The 15,292-nt window shown below is 48.7% G+C and overlaps 1 pseudogene; it reads right to left on the bottom strand.

The window, feature by feature from the left end:
• LOC120359357 overlaps window positions 1-15,292 on the bottom strand; it is a 62,329-nt pseudogene that overhangs the window by 36,196 nt on the left and 10,841 nt on the right.

Here is a 15,292-nt window from a genome sequence, read left to right as displayed (position 1 = left end):
AATTTTGTAAAATTAGACTTAGCATTTATGCTATTTTTGTCTAACGATGCGCTTATTTATCATAAACTTTTATCGTTGTTATATGTAAACCTTATTTTTATGTCTTTTATATATTAATTACATGTATATGAGTCAAATCCGTTATATTTCATATCTCGGTCGAGTCTATTTTACGTAGGTCGAGTCCATTATGCATAGGTTGAGTCCATTATACATAACGTTCTGGTCGAGTCCACTACACTCGAGTTGAGCCTATTATTATGCTTTGTTTTAGCTATTAATATGCACTTAATTTAAATACTTTTCTCAATTTATTAAAGGTAATGACTCTTACTTCTCGTAGGTTCACCATTCCATAATCACACACCACCTCGTCCTGTCACGGTCGCCATTTCGAGAGATTTTTCACAGGTCTATGGGATGTTTGCGTAGAGAGTTTTTTATACGTTCGCGAGAACGTGCTCTCGTGTCTCGATTTGTGCAGTTGTTTGGTTCTTAAGGGGGGGGGGGGGTATCTAACCACTTATTAACGTGTGTCTTATGAAAATAGTACACCTACGCGTCAGTTACTCTGTAACCGGATCAAAGTCTGATCAACAATAAATTTATATTTACTTATTCCTTCACGGTCGCAATGTAGTTTTACCTACTAATTACCAAGGATGATTCTTGATTTTCGCCATCTTTCTTCCTTCTTTCGTCTCCTGGACGCTGATTGGCTACCTCTTGCTTGTTGTCGTAACCGCGTCTCGCGTCAGTTGTAATTTAGTTGATTGACCGTTAATTGTCAATTTTGTTTTACGCACGTTATTAATGTTTACTTCGCGCGATTGTAAGTTTCACTCTCTTCCGCGCATAGAGGACGCGTTTTGGGTTGGTGCGCAAGTCACTTTTTCACAGTTTGTTTAAAAAAATTTTTGTTTATTACTCAATCACACAAATCACAAATACTAATGATAAAATTAACCAATTTTCCCTTTCTTGATTACATTAAATCTCTAACGGGTCTTTCTTAACGTAATATAATAAAAAATACATTACATTGATGTTGTGCGATTTTCGCGCGCTGATACAACTATTGCATCACCCTTTTTGATGTCCGGAGACATCGACCTCTCATTGCCTCGGTTCTTCACCGACTGACTCTTTTATCGTCTCTTCCTACCTCTCTGTTTTTACGCATGCGCCTAACGTGTCCTTGTCACCTTCGTACATACGTCATTTTTTAGCGCAAAATATAAACTGCTTATCATTGCTTTTGTGCCCTTTATGGCTATGATAACATAACGTAAAATTTGTCAACCATAAAGTTGGTATACATTAGTAACGTTGTTCTATTAATGAAATAAATGAAAATATTGATAAAATAATATAAAATTTGCCAAACATAAAGTAGGTATACATTAGTAACGTTATTCTTCCCGTAGGGGTCTGGAGTCGTTTCGGGGCCTTCCGAGGCTGCGAAACGACTCTAGATACAGGAATTGGCGTTCCTGCAGTTTCCCGAGCTCGCTAGGGGTCTGCGGTCTCTCTTAGGTCGTAGATTCAGGGATCTCAGCGACCCTGGCGCCCGAGCTGACACACCGTAATCCATCACGCGCTGAAATTACGTGCGGGATGGACCGGGGACCTTGGCTTCACCGCCCAGGTCGCGAGGAGTCAACCTCTATAAAAAATCAAGGAGGCGGCGTCTGAGTGTCGTGTTTTCGCGCCTCAGACGCCATGGTGGTGTGTACTGTGTTTAATGTACGGTGTTCGTCGCGGCGGGGGGTCGGGTCGCCTTCTCCTTGCGGAATCCTGGAGCGATCTTCCGGTCGATGGTTAAATCCCGCGCGTTGACCCGCTGGTTGTCGATGTCCCCGGCTAGCCCGGGTGCATCGGCGCCGGGCCCTCGGGCCTAGGATCAGCCCGTACACCGGTGCGACTGGCACTACCTCTCGGGGATGTTCCTCGTTAGCGCGGGGACATCGTCGTGGGGGGTGTTAGCTCTTGCCGAGGCCTCTGGTCGGGGGATCGCTGTGGGTGCCTGCCGGGATCGGGGATCCCATCTTCCCGCCGCAGTCCATTGTCTGATACGCGTCAATCGTGGGTCATCCCGGATGTGCGCTTAACCGCGTGCACTTAGGTTTTGTTTTCTGTTCTTCCCTGGTCGGCGCGTGTGATGTTCTGTGTTGTCCATTAGGTTCGCCTCGGGTCGGTGGTCCCCGAACGCCGACCTGCAGTACCCCTCGGGGCGAGGGTGGGGTTCCCCTCGCGAAATAATACCCCAACTATGAAATATATGGACAAAGATATCGACAACTTACCGCGCAGGGGGGGTCGGATACCCCAGGGCCGGCAAGGGGAGACTAGTGTCCCGGGTGCCCCCTTGTCGATATCGACCGACGGGCTGTCGCGCCGGGTGCCCACAGGCTCCGCCGACGAACGGGCTACTGTGGTGATGAGTGTTCGTGCATGTCTTAATGAACCGTGGAGGTCGCGCAGGGTGACGCTCCTGCAGATGCGCCTCGGGCCCGAGGCCCGCAATCGATCGGTTCCTCGCCCTCGAGCAGCTCGAAGGAGAGCTGTCCGAGGGGGAGGACTCCAAATGGGAGGGGGGGATGCACGGGGGGGTCCTCTTCCTCCTCAGAAGATCAGGGGGAGAGTTATGCCTCCCTCAGCGAATTAACGCCGGAGGAGAGGGCTCGCTGGGCTGGGGTCCTGACCGAGGCCGCGGGGGAGGACTCGATCCTGCTGGCCGACGGTCGTCGCAAGACGGGCGGCGGTCGGCAGGATTGTAGCGCCACAGGGTCCATGTGGACCCGATTCTTCGAATTGGTGATCTTCGCACCACCACCAATGGTAAAAGAGGGATCGACGCCGATCCGCGTCCGTGGGGGGGGCTGTGACCGGACGAACAAATGCTAATTTCCGAATTTTCACTTTACAGGTTATTTCACCTACCTTTAAGATGAATCCTGCGTGAATTTCACGGTCGCCAGGTAATTTAACCCTGTAATTACCAAGGTGGGATACGTAATTGTCCTTTCCTTTTATTTCAGGAATCCTCGTTCGTGATTGGCCAGGCTCGTTCTTCCTGTCAACGGTCGTCGTGGGATAGATTACGCCGCCGCGTAATGTTCGTCGGTACACAGGTAAGTCAAATTATTATTAATTGTGCACTGCGTTAAAGTCTGTACATTTATTGTTTTAGATGCGCGCATAGGAACGGGACTTCTCGTGTTGGGTCAGCGAAAAATTTATGGCAAGTTTACACGTAATATCTTTATTGCACACACTGTTTGTATATAAAAATAAATTGTCATTTATACTGTCTGATTTCGCGTGTACACTTTCCAGAATCACATCTAATCAATGTTCTTAACTGCAACGCGACTACGCGTTATATTCGCGATGATGCAATGTTGCATCATTCGCACCGATGTGCGATGACACCGATGTGTCTTGGAACGTGGTTCGTGACCAACTAACTGTTAAAATGGCGACGTTTGGCGTCTCTCCTCGAGGCCCCTATTTTCGGCTGTCGCCATGTATCATTCCGCCAACATGGCGGCGGCGTTATTACAAAGCGCGGCAAATCCACAAGTTGAATTGTGGTGTATATAGGTTAATTATAATTTGTGTTATAATTTTTAGTTTAAATGGCGCTGGATGAGTGCACAGGCTTTGTAATATTTATTGTACTTAAACTATAACATTATATATTAAAAGATATCTTAACCTATTATTTTAATCTAACAAAGAATAGTTACTTATTACTTTGTGGTTGTTTTAATCTGCTATTGTCTCTCATGGAGATAAATAACGTAAAATTAAAAGGGTTTGAATAAAACAAAATATTCATGAATATAACAAAATTAATAATGAAATTAAATCTAATGTTTAGGGTATCTTATGTACCTATAATTCGTTCGCTGTGTCTTCTTTATCTTGTTCGCGTGTTGATAGTTTGTATGCGGAGCAGGTATTTTGGTCCGATACATGCCCGTTTGTTGATGTGACAGCCGCTGAGTCCGCCTCCTTGTTGTGGTCCGTTGCGGTGTATTTGTCATCACTGACGGTTACTGTGGCGGTTGTGGCCTTTGCGTGGGTCATCTCCGGTTGCACAGGTATCTCCGTTTGGTCCGGTGAGACCTCCTTCGGCTTGTTTTCGCTTCCGAGTTCCATTTCCGGCCTTGGGTGAATCTCTACGGGGGGCTCCTCTTCCCTTGGTAGCCTTTTTAGCGTGACCACGGGAAAATTTTCCCGCGGTTGCAGGGCTCGAGCGGGGAGGTCCTCGCCGACCCGCCTCGTAGGAGGCGGCAGGGGCTCTCTCAGCTCGATGCTGGGCCCATGGACGTGGATCGGCAAGAGGAGGAGGAGGAGCCGATGGCCGGGAACCCCCTGGAGCCGGTCATCGATTTGGATGAGTCGGAGGGCCGTGTCCGTATCCCGGATGTTCCGGGAGACGGAACCGACCTTCCGACTCACGTTAGAAGTAGGCGCGCCCGTGGCCGACCCCGTTTGGACGGGAGTGGACCCTTCAGGTCCTCCTCCCCATTGTCCGACGGGGCGGACACAGAAGATCGGCTCCATGGGGTTCCCTTGGAACGATTTAGGGCCCGCCGACTCAGAGTCAACGTCATCCGGAGGAAGAGGGAACGGGGGAGAATGATGCGCGCCCTCGGCAACGCATCAGGATCCCCCCGACCCTGTTTACGCCGGATCAACGCCGGTACGTTGACCGGCAATTAGGGGTGATCTCCCGGAGTACGACCACCGATCTGGCCGGATTGGCTGATGGGTGGCTCCGGGAGGTCGAAGGAGCGCGCAATAAAGCGTCCACGGGTTGCCCACTGTCGGGCAACCTGTCTGGACGCATGAAATTGAACACCCATCTCGCCCGGGAGGCACTCATGACGCTGGCGTACCGCGCCATGGGCCGTCTCGGGCGAGATGATGGGCAAGAAGAGGTGACGACCGTGGTCCGGGAGGAGGAGGTTCGCTCCCTCCGGGCCGAAGTCGCTGAACTGAGGGGCCAGCTGGGGGTAGCTAAACGCGCCCTCATGCTACAGAGCGGCCCCTCCTCGTCCGCGGCTGCTCCGCAGACATCGAGGAGAAGGTCTCCCTCCCCTCCGCCGCCCCCGTCGGTCACTTCTGCCCCCGGCTCTTCTCCTTTCGAGGAGCGAGTGCTGGGGACGTTGGAGCGGCTGACGGCGACGGTGGAGGGCCTGGAGAGGCGCCTGGCGCGGGTGGAGACGGGGGCTGTCCCGGCCGCCGTTCCCACCGACGCCAGGAGCAGTAAAAAGAAGAAGAAGGGGAAGGGGGAAAGGGGAGAGCGGGAGCTCCGCCGGAGGAGCCTCCCGCGCCCCCCGCAGTGCCGGCGGCAGCGCCCGGCCCCGATACGCCTGCGAGCGATCGGAGCTGGGTCGAGGTCGTCGGCACCAGAAAGAAGGAGGGTGGACAAAGGGGGCCGTAGAGCCCCCACTCGACCTACGGAGAGCGGCTGGGGGGGGTTCCCCCCAGGCCACGGCGCGGCCCTAGTCCCGGGTCGGCCGTCGGGGGTAGCGGTACTTACCGCCCCCCCGGCGACCGGGCCGGGCAAGAAGAAGAAGAAGAAGCAAGAAGGTCCGCCGCGAAGCGACATCCTCGCGGTGAGGAAGATAGGGAGGCGCGTCCCCAAGTCATCGGCGATTCTGGTGACGGTGACTGGGGACGACGCCTCATACGCGGAAGTAATGCGGCGGGCTCGCGAGTCCATCGTCCTCGGGGACATACTGCCGCAAGGGGGAAGAGGGCTCCGGGTTCGCCGAGCCCAGACCGGGGATCTCCTGGAGATCCCCGGCGAAGACAACAGGCCAGCCGCGGAGAGGTTGGCCTCGGAGATGAGGCGCGTCGCGGGGGGCCCGGACGTGCGGATCTCATGCCCTCTTGGGAGGGTGGGGATCCGCGTCTCCGGGTTCGATGAATCAGTTACCCCGGAGGAGGTGGCCACGGCGGTCGCGGACTCCGGGGAATGCTTCGTGGCGGACCTTAGGGTGGGTCGAGTGGTGCGCAGTCGGCGAGGGCTGGGCTCTGTCATAGTGCAGTGCCCGGTCGCCGTCGCTGCGAGGCTCGCCCGAGCGGGGAGTGTGACCCTGGGCTGGGTAGCGGCTCGCGTGGAGGTGCTTAAGGCACCTCCGCAGCGATGCTTCCGCTGCCTAGCTCAGGGGCACACGCAGCACCGGTGCCCTGGCGGTGTCGACAGGGCTCGGTGCTGCTTCAATTGTGGGGGGGAGGGGCACACCCAGGCAGAATGCGCGAGTAGGCCGTTCTGCCCGGAGTGTGCCTCCAAAGGCAAGGCGCCCAACCACCGCCCTGGCGGTGAAAAGTGCGCCAGGGTTCCCCCGGCTCCTCGACCGGGGAAAAGGGCTCCCCCTCCTCCGCAGCGGGAGGAGAGTGAAGTTTCTGAAGAAGATCGGCGGCTGACCCCTCTGCCTCCCACCCCGCCCGGCGCTCAGGTCGTGGATGGTGGCGTGGCGGAGGAGCCAGTGGTCGATGTCGAAATGGAGGAGACCCCTCCCGTGGCGGAGGCCTCTGTCGACGAGGCCTTCATCACGGGAGTGATAGAGATCTCGTCGGAGTCGTCCGGAGCATCAGGGCTCCGGACGAGTCCGCCGATTAAAAAGAGTTGCGAGGCGCTCGACAGTCCGAGCGCCGCGCACCTCCCCCAGGCGAAGGTGGTGCTCGAGCCCCTTCCTCTCCCGCAACGGGAGAAGCGAGTGGGACGAGACTCGAGCACGCCTCTCAGAAAGGCGTTGAGACCCCAGGCGGAGAGAGCGTTGACGCCTTCTCCCCCGGGGTCGCCTATCCTCGGAGATAGGGCCGCGAAGTGACTCCCCAGGGGGGGAGGTCATCACGCGATCCTGGGCCTCGTTTCCGGCTGCCCCTGCGTTCGGGGATGCCCAGGAGACGAGGACCCTGGCTGTTGGGCCGCCCGATGAGTAGGGGTCTCCGCTCATCCGGCGTGCCGGCCGCGCGAGGATAGGAGGTAGGCCCGGTCGGTCCCATCGGGACCGCTGGACCTTGGGTAGGGGGTTGGCGCGGAACGGGTAAGTTCGCTCGCCTCCTGCCCTAAAGGAGCGCGGGGGGTCGTGCGGTGTTTTTCACGGCGCTACCCCGGGGTGGACAAGGCGGCGGCTGACGTATCTCGGCCGCCGCCCTGGCACGTCCTCTCCCAACCTGACGAACTGGCGCGTCGGGGGGCTCACGCTCCGACCCCCGGGGGAAGGCTACTGATGAAAGAGCGTACTGCTGGCCGGGGCCTTCCTTCGATCTGGGGCGAGGTGGCTCGGTGAGGTTTTTAGTTGGTAGGCGGGTTAGGGCGAGCCTGGTCGCTGAAATTACGTGGCCGGGTTAGCACCGTCCTGACTCGAGTCCAACACTGTCAGGCCTAGCCAGCCTGTCGTGCCATGAGCATTTCCCTCATCATACCAAAAAAAAAAGTAACGTTATTCTAGTAATGAAATAAATGAAAATATTGATAAAATAATATAAAATTTGCCAAACATAAAGTAGGTATACATTAATAACGTTATTCTAGTAATGAAATAAATGAAACTATTCTGCCTTATGGTTATAATTATGTAAGCGATATTTGGTTCGTTTTAATCTTCATTGATGTTGTCGCTCTGCGGTGACATCGTTGGCGCCCTGCCAGGCTCCTTGAGGCTGCTGCCACTCCCCGGGATGTTTTCTCGATTGGAGATCATCTCAATCAATTGTCCGCTCGGAAGCTCGCCTTCCTTGTGTGAATCGATCCTGTCCAATTTTTGCTGCTCAATCAGCGGTTGTTCCGGTGTTGCTGCACGGCCAAGCCTCTCCAGCGCCACTGTGACCCTCGGTTGCAAAGTGCAAGAGGCGGCAAGGAAGAGTAAGAAAGGAAGGGCAATGGGAGGAATGATTGTGGGGATAAGGGAAGGGATAGGGAGAGAAAAGGATGATAAAGAAAGAAAAGAGGAGGGATTACAAGCAGTAAAAGTAAATTTAGGGGGAGAGTGGTGGAGACTAATAAGAGTCTATGTAAATAGAGATTTGGAGGAAAAAATGGGAAGCCTGAGAGGGTGCATGGAGGACAGAGAGGAAGGGGTGAGGGTGTTAATAGGAGGGGATTTCAATGCTAGGAGTGAGGGGGGAAGATTAGGTGAGGATGAAGAGGGAGGGATAGAACAGGGAAAGAGGAGCTCGAAGGATGAAAAGGTGAATAGAGAGGGGAAAAAAGCTATGTGGTTATATAGGAGAATTGGGATGGTCAATTTTGAATGGAAGCGTAAAGGGAGATGAGGAGGGGGAATGGACGTATACAGGAGGGAAGGGAGGGACCGTAATAGATTATGTGATCGGGAATGAAGAGACAAGAAGGAAGGTGGAAAAGATGAAGGTGCAGGATTGGGTAGACTCCGATCATCAGCCGATAACGGTATGGGTGGAGGGAGGAGGCCGGAGGGAAGAGAGGACCGGGAAAAGGAAAGGGAGAGGAAGAAGGGGGGTTTGGACAGAGAAGGGAAAAAAGAAATTTGAGGAATACCTTGGGAAGAGGGATAGTGATGGTGAAAGGGTAGGGAAGATTTGGAGGAAAATGAAGAGAAAAGTAGAAGTGGCATTAGAGAGAATAGAGAAGAAAGAGAAGAATGAACGGAGAGGATGGTGGAATGAGGAATGTAAGGATAGAAAAAGAGAAGTTAAGGAGGAATTAAAATGGTGGAGGAGGAGAGGGGAAGAAGGGAAAAAATATAAAGAAATGAGAAAGAGGTACAGGGAATATTGTGAGGAGAAAAAGAAAAAGGAGAGGGAAAGATGGGAGAGGGAAATAGAAGGAATAAGATCCGAGGACGTGTGGAAGGTAGTGAATAAAGAAAGGAGGAAGAGAAAGAGAGTCAGGGAAGTGATTGAAATGGGGGAGTGGGAAAAACACTTTAGAGGGGTGCTGGGGGTGTGGAGTGGAGGATAAGAGGGGTGGTAATGGGGAGAGGGGTAGAGGAGGAAGAAGAGATTAATAGAGAGGAAATTGGTAGGGCAATAAGGAGATTCAGGGACGGAAAAGCGGCAGGAAGGGATGGGATTACGAATGAAGTATGGAAATATGGGGGAAAAGAAATAAGGGTATGGCTGTGGGAGATATGTAATAGAGTGTGGAAGGGAGAGGGATGATCGGAAGATTGGAGAGAAGGGATAGTGGTACCGATAGTGAAAAAGGGGGAGGGGGAAAAGGCAGGAGACTATAGGGGGGTTGCGCTTACGCAAACGGCGTATAAAGTGCACGCGGCGGTTTTGGCGGAGAGATTGAGAGAAGAAGTGGAAAATAAAGGGATATTACCACCGAGTCAAACGGGGTTTAGGAGAGGGGTAGGAACGATAGACCACATATACGTATTAAATTATTTAATAAACAAGAAAATAGCGGAAGCAAAAGGCAAAATAGTAGTTATGTTCGTGGATATGAAAGCAGCGTTTGACTCGGTGGATAGGCAGATACTGGTACAGACAATGAGGAGGAAGGGAGTGAGAGAGAGTCTGGTGGTGAGGTGTGAGGAAATTTTGGAGGAAACAATAAGTAGAGTAAGGGTGGGGGAAAGAGAGGGGGGAAACTTTTGGACAAATAGAGGAGTGAGACAGGGATGTCTGTTGAGCCCATGCATGTTCACACTACTGCTAGCGGATTTGGATGAGGAATTGGAGAAGGGGGGATGGGGGGAGTAAAGGTGAAGGGAAAAAAAATTTATTCCCTGGCGTATGCGGATGATGTGGCGGTGGTGGCAGAGGATGAAGCAGGGATGAAAGGGTTAATAAAAACATTAGAAGAATATGTAGAACAGAAAAGATTAGAAGTAAATGTGGAGAAGTCAAAAGTGATGAGGTGTAGAAGAGGGGGTGGGAGACAGAAAAAGATAATATGGAAATGGAAAGGAAATGAAATAGAGGAAGTGAAAAGGTATAAATATTTGGGCTACATGATGATGGGGGACAGAAAGAACATATAGAGGAGAGAGTCAAAAAAGGAGAGGTAGTGATGAGAGAAGTATGGGGAATAGGAAGAAGGAAATTTGTAAATAACTGGACTAGAAGGATGTGGTTATTTGATAGGTTGGTATGGACGGTGGTTAGCTATGGGGCAGAAATTTGGGGGTGCAAAGAAAGGGAAAAAGTAGAGAGGATACAGGACAGGTATTTGAAATGGGTAATAGGGGTGGGAAGGTACACACCGGGGTACATAGTAAGGGAGGAGATGCAGAGGGAAAAATTAAGGGGAAGGGCAGGAATGAGGGCATGGAGTTACGAAAAGAAACTGGGAGAAGGAGGAGGTGGGGGAGTTGGCAAAGTTGTGTTGGGAGGAGATAAGAGGTAGAGCGAAGGAGGGAAAGGTGATGGGAAAATGGGAGGAAGAAAGAAGAAGTTTCTATGAAGAAAAGAGCTAGAATATCAAGGAGATAGAAAAGTTGTGAGAAAAGGGTGGGTTAAGGGGGGAAGAGGTGGTGGCAAGAGAGAGGAGGTGGCAGGAAGAGGAAAGGTGAGAAAGAATTAGGAGCTCGAAGTTCAACAGATGGTACAACAGAATGAAGGGAAAGGGAGTGCCGGAGTACTTGAAGAGGGATTGAAAAGAGGAAAGATGGAAAAGGATTGCGAGGTTTAGATTAGGAGATGGTATGAGAGGAGGTAGATACTGGGAAGAGAAAGAGAAAAGGAAGTGTAGGATATGTGGATGGGTAGAGGAAACGTGGGAGCATATATGGGAGGAATGCACGGATTAGGGGACGGAAAAGGGATGGCAGGAGAGGTTTTAGGTGAGAGGGGGGAGGGAGAAGTTTGGATGAGAAAACTGGAGGAGATGCGGGAGGGAGGAGGGTGGCTGGGTATGAATAAGAGTGTGGAAGGAAGAGAGGAAAGTGTGGAAGAAAGCGGCGGAAACGGAGGTCCAAAGAATGAGTGTGGAGGTATGGATGGATGAGTGATTTTTCTCTCTCTCTCTCGTGCGTTGTAAAAGAAGCAATGAATAAGAAAGGTTGAAACTATGTAAGCGGAGCGGAAGTCCGCAATGTACTCCGCAAGGAATAAAGTACCTACTACAGTAACCTACAATCAAGAATTATTAAGACAAAATGTACGATGCAAAAAATAATATGTAATGTTTAGTTGTAAACAGTGTTGAAGTTTCTTTCGAAATGTCTATTAACATCATTTAAAAATAATTTCACTGCTTCTTTAGTGCGTTCAGATAATGTTACAAGTTTAGGCAAGTCATCATCCGTTACTCGAGTGTTAACTTTGAAACAACCGTTATTCCGTTCTTGCTGTGCGCGAGTTTAGCTCGCGGTTCGGCTAACGTAATAGGTTCGAGGCGAGAGTGAGAGAAAATAAACGTTGGTTTGTCAGTCTGCGTGTGAGTTTATTTCGAAGTCGTGTACGCGATACAATTTTGAGCTGCGCTACCGTGATCGAGAGAAACGATGACGAGCGCGGATCGACGAATTTATACTTCGGCGCAAGTGTAATTCGCGGTAATATAATGACTAAGTGTGACACAGCACGTTTACATTTAGGTATAGATAGAGATTGCGGTATTATTGAAAACAAAGTGAGGAAAAGAATACAATAACTTGGAACAGCGGATTATTTAAGGTCTATTTACAAACGGCCTTGGCCGTGGAGCCGAGCGGGAATCTCGTGATTCCCAGAAGCGGGGTCGGCTTTCCGCAAACTTCGGTCGGTCGAGCTTCGAGGCGCGGTAGCGCTGGTATGCAGCGGGACGCGAGGCGCCCCGACGGCGCGAACGCGTGAGTTAGCTTGGTACGGCGTTTAAATGCCTGGTAATTTGTGCTCGGAGCGCGGTCTTTCGTTTCTCGGCTTAATAACCGGCGCGAAGTCGCGGGACTTGCTCTGGTTAGGATCGCCCGGAGCCACCAAGTACCTGGTGGCCGCAAAGAACCTTTACCGCCGTTTGGTCTCCGGGGTGGTTGTAGACGGAAGCTACGTTCTTTCGAACGTCGGCTCTGTCGAGTACCTCGACAGCAGCAAAGAACCTTTACCGCTTGTTCGGTCAGAGGAGTTTCGGGTCGGAATCAAGGTGGCGGAATGGATCCTGAGTGCGCTAGCGGAAGCCTTTTATACCTCCTGGCTCGCGCGCTCGGTCGTTTCCGTGTGCGTTTGCTCTTCTTCGAGATTTTATCTCGGGATTTTATTCCTCCGCGGCTGCTGGTACAGACGCGCTTCTTGCGGGGATTTTTTCCTGCGGATGGTCGGTGCTGCGCGTGGTCTTGTATCGTGCACAGGTCTGCTTCGTGCTAACGGCTGTCCTCGGCCGTTAGCGGCGACGTCACTGTGGCAGCGTTTAGGTAGGCGCGAGCGCCTTCTGTTTTTTAAAGCTGAACAACGGCCTCCGGCCTCCCGGTGTTCACCGGGAATAACGTATGCTATCTGCATACGTTGTTACAACCTTCTGTTTGTGATTCCACTTTAACAACATATGAGCGTTGGCTTTTAAAACCTATCAAACCGTTTTTAAGTGGCAATGTTTGTTCGACGACGCAAACAGTTCCATTTAGTAATACATCGATATCATTCCGTGGTGATGTATATTTGATATTTGGTGGAACAAAACCGGCTTCGAAAGCTATTAGTGCCTTAAAAGGTTAATAACAATTTTAAAATATAAATTAAAATTAATTTGTTAGATACCAATTAATCGTATACTGTAAAATTATATGTATGAATCTCTCTATGTTCATTTTAATATTAAAAATTTGGATAAGTAAAACAAAAATAAATCTGAAAATAGTAACTACAAAAATAGTAGTTTCTTTATTCTAATTGGCTTTTGTTGAAAATGTAAATAAAAGTGGAAACTACTTGTATTACCTTAGTGATCTGAGTGAAACTACTCACAGGTTCAGCATGACCAAGATTGGATTTAACGGAGCCAATCATTAATAGAATTTTTCTATTCTTACACATAACGTTCTGGATTGCGTTGACTTCCTCAGGATCGCCGACTTTGGTAGCAGTACCATGTGCTTCAATCCAAGCAAGATATTGGTATTCCACACTCATCGTAAAATTCCTTTAGCAAAGTACTTTGCATAAGCGACGATGGGTATGTTATTCCTTTTTTTTGTAACCATCGCTGTTTAATTTAATATGTGGAGATATAGCATAAATCCTTTTTGCATTCTTCGCTTTTTGAAGATATGCCACTGTCACCGTTTTGCTACGCGGCCAACACCTTAAAAGTACAATATAAATATATATAAATATATTTCAATTTATATTGAATGACTTCGTGTACAGAAACCCGATAAAAAATTTTTCATATATAATTATATATTAATTATATATAGTTATATATAATTATATATCAAATATACTTGTGTGTGTGTGTGTGTGTGTGTGTGTGTGTGTGTGTGTGTGTGTGTGTGTGTGTATGTATACCCACATAGAAATTGACCTCCAGTGGATGTCCATCGTCCTTCTATAGCTCCATGAGAGATCTGTCTCCATGATGGAAGTCAGATGGACGAACATTAGAAGTCCATGAAACCTCCATAGCTCCATGGGATTTTACTTCCATCATGCAAGTCAGATGGACGTTTATTAGAAGTCCATAAAATCTCTATAGCTTTATGAGATTTTACTTCCATCATAGAAGTCAGATAGATTTCGTAAAACGTATAATGCGCATGACGTAATCCTTGTTGATCACCAAAAGTTAAATAAGGATGAAATGTTACATTACGTACATCATGCGCTCTCTTTACGGAATTTGATCATTATCTCTTTATTAAAACAATTATGCAACTAATTTGTTTATAACAATTATAACAACTATGATAATTAAAAAAGCGTCATATATGTTTCTTTAGTAATTTGTTCTGGTGAATCGATTGACGCAATCAGTTTTCCTCTCCAGTCATTTTTGACAGTTTGTTTATAACAATTAATTACAAAATTAACTTTGGCAATGCTCTTTACGTCATTAATGTTTTTTCATGCTCCGATACTATTTGTAATTGTTGTTTTTTGACTGATTTTGCCATGGGCAGAAATAGGTATTAATTATTTATATAAATTATATTAAAAGTATCTAAGGCTAAATAAACAAAGAGTTAGTAAGAGTGTTCGCGCGATACTCAAGACGCCAGTTTCTTCTTGTTCAAATCAACTTTACTTCAAATATAACTTTTTATTAACAATCTCACAAGTGTATGTTTAGCTAAGATACTAGGTTATTGTTCCAAAAATCTTAGGTTCGAATCCCGCTGGGGCCAATGCGTTTCAAAAATTTATAAAATAATGCGTAATTGTAATTAGTGAATTAAAATGTTATATGTGAAACAGTGAATACAGATTAAGCTATAAAAATAATAAAATCTGTTAAAAAAAAAATTTTTTACCGTCCATTGGACATCCACTAGAAGGTCCGAATCTCCACGGCAGACGTCCATTAATAATCCATGTAACGTTTGCTGAGACTCCATAAAGCCTCTACTAATAATCCACGTAACGTCGGTTTGTCTTTCACAGTAGCTCGGGGGCGTACTGCTGTTTTTCCCTCCTCACCGCGCCGCGCCTACAGCCGCGGCTGCTTACGTCTCGGCGACCGGCGGGCGATCCTTGCGCGCGGTGATACGCGCTTATTCGCAAACTTTATTAACTTTTATTTTGTTAACTATGGGAAATATTAAAAAATGGTAAAGGACTTTTCTGCTCAGTTTTACTTGATCTATCAATCCACGAAACAAGGGGCGGTAGTTACCTGACACCCTGTACATACAGGATGTCCAAAAATAGCTACTTATGCCCTCGTAGATTGATAGAGCAAGTCAAACTGAGAAGAAAAGTCTTTTACCATTTTTTAATACTTGCAATAGTTACCGAAATAAAAATTAGTAAAGTTTGGCAAATGAGCGCGTACTTTCCCTGCCCACCGCGCACGGGGACCGCCCGTCGGTCACTAAGCCTAGCTGCCGCGGCAGGCAGCGCGGTGAGGAGAGAGAAGCAGCATTGTCTACTGGCCGGTAGATCACCTTGTATATACACATATATGTATGGTATGATATCAAGAGGCACGGTTGCGACTTGATACCAAAACAACGCGTTAGCAAAATGTTTATCATACGAATGTGATATGCATATAATAAATAATCCCAATTAGTTAAACACGTGATTTAGCATGGTTGGAACTGTACAAGTTGTTGAAAAGTTGCTGTCAATTTGCGTAATCGAAATCATGTGCGACATGATAACAAATAAATATCATCAATTTATAAAATTTCAAGAGTAC

This window comes from Solenopsis invicta, chromosome 13 (genome assembly GCF_016802725.1).
Source record: "Solenopsis invicta isolate M01_SB chromosome 13, UNIL_Sinv_3.0, whole genome shotgun sequence".
Lineage (NCBI taxonomy): Eukaryota > Metazoa > Arthropoda > Insecta > Hymenoptera > Formicidae > Solenopsis > Solenopsis invicta.
This window is presented reverse-complemented; position numbering and strand designations above follow the sequence as displayed.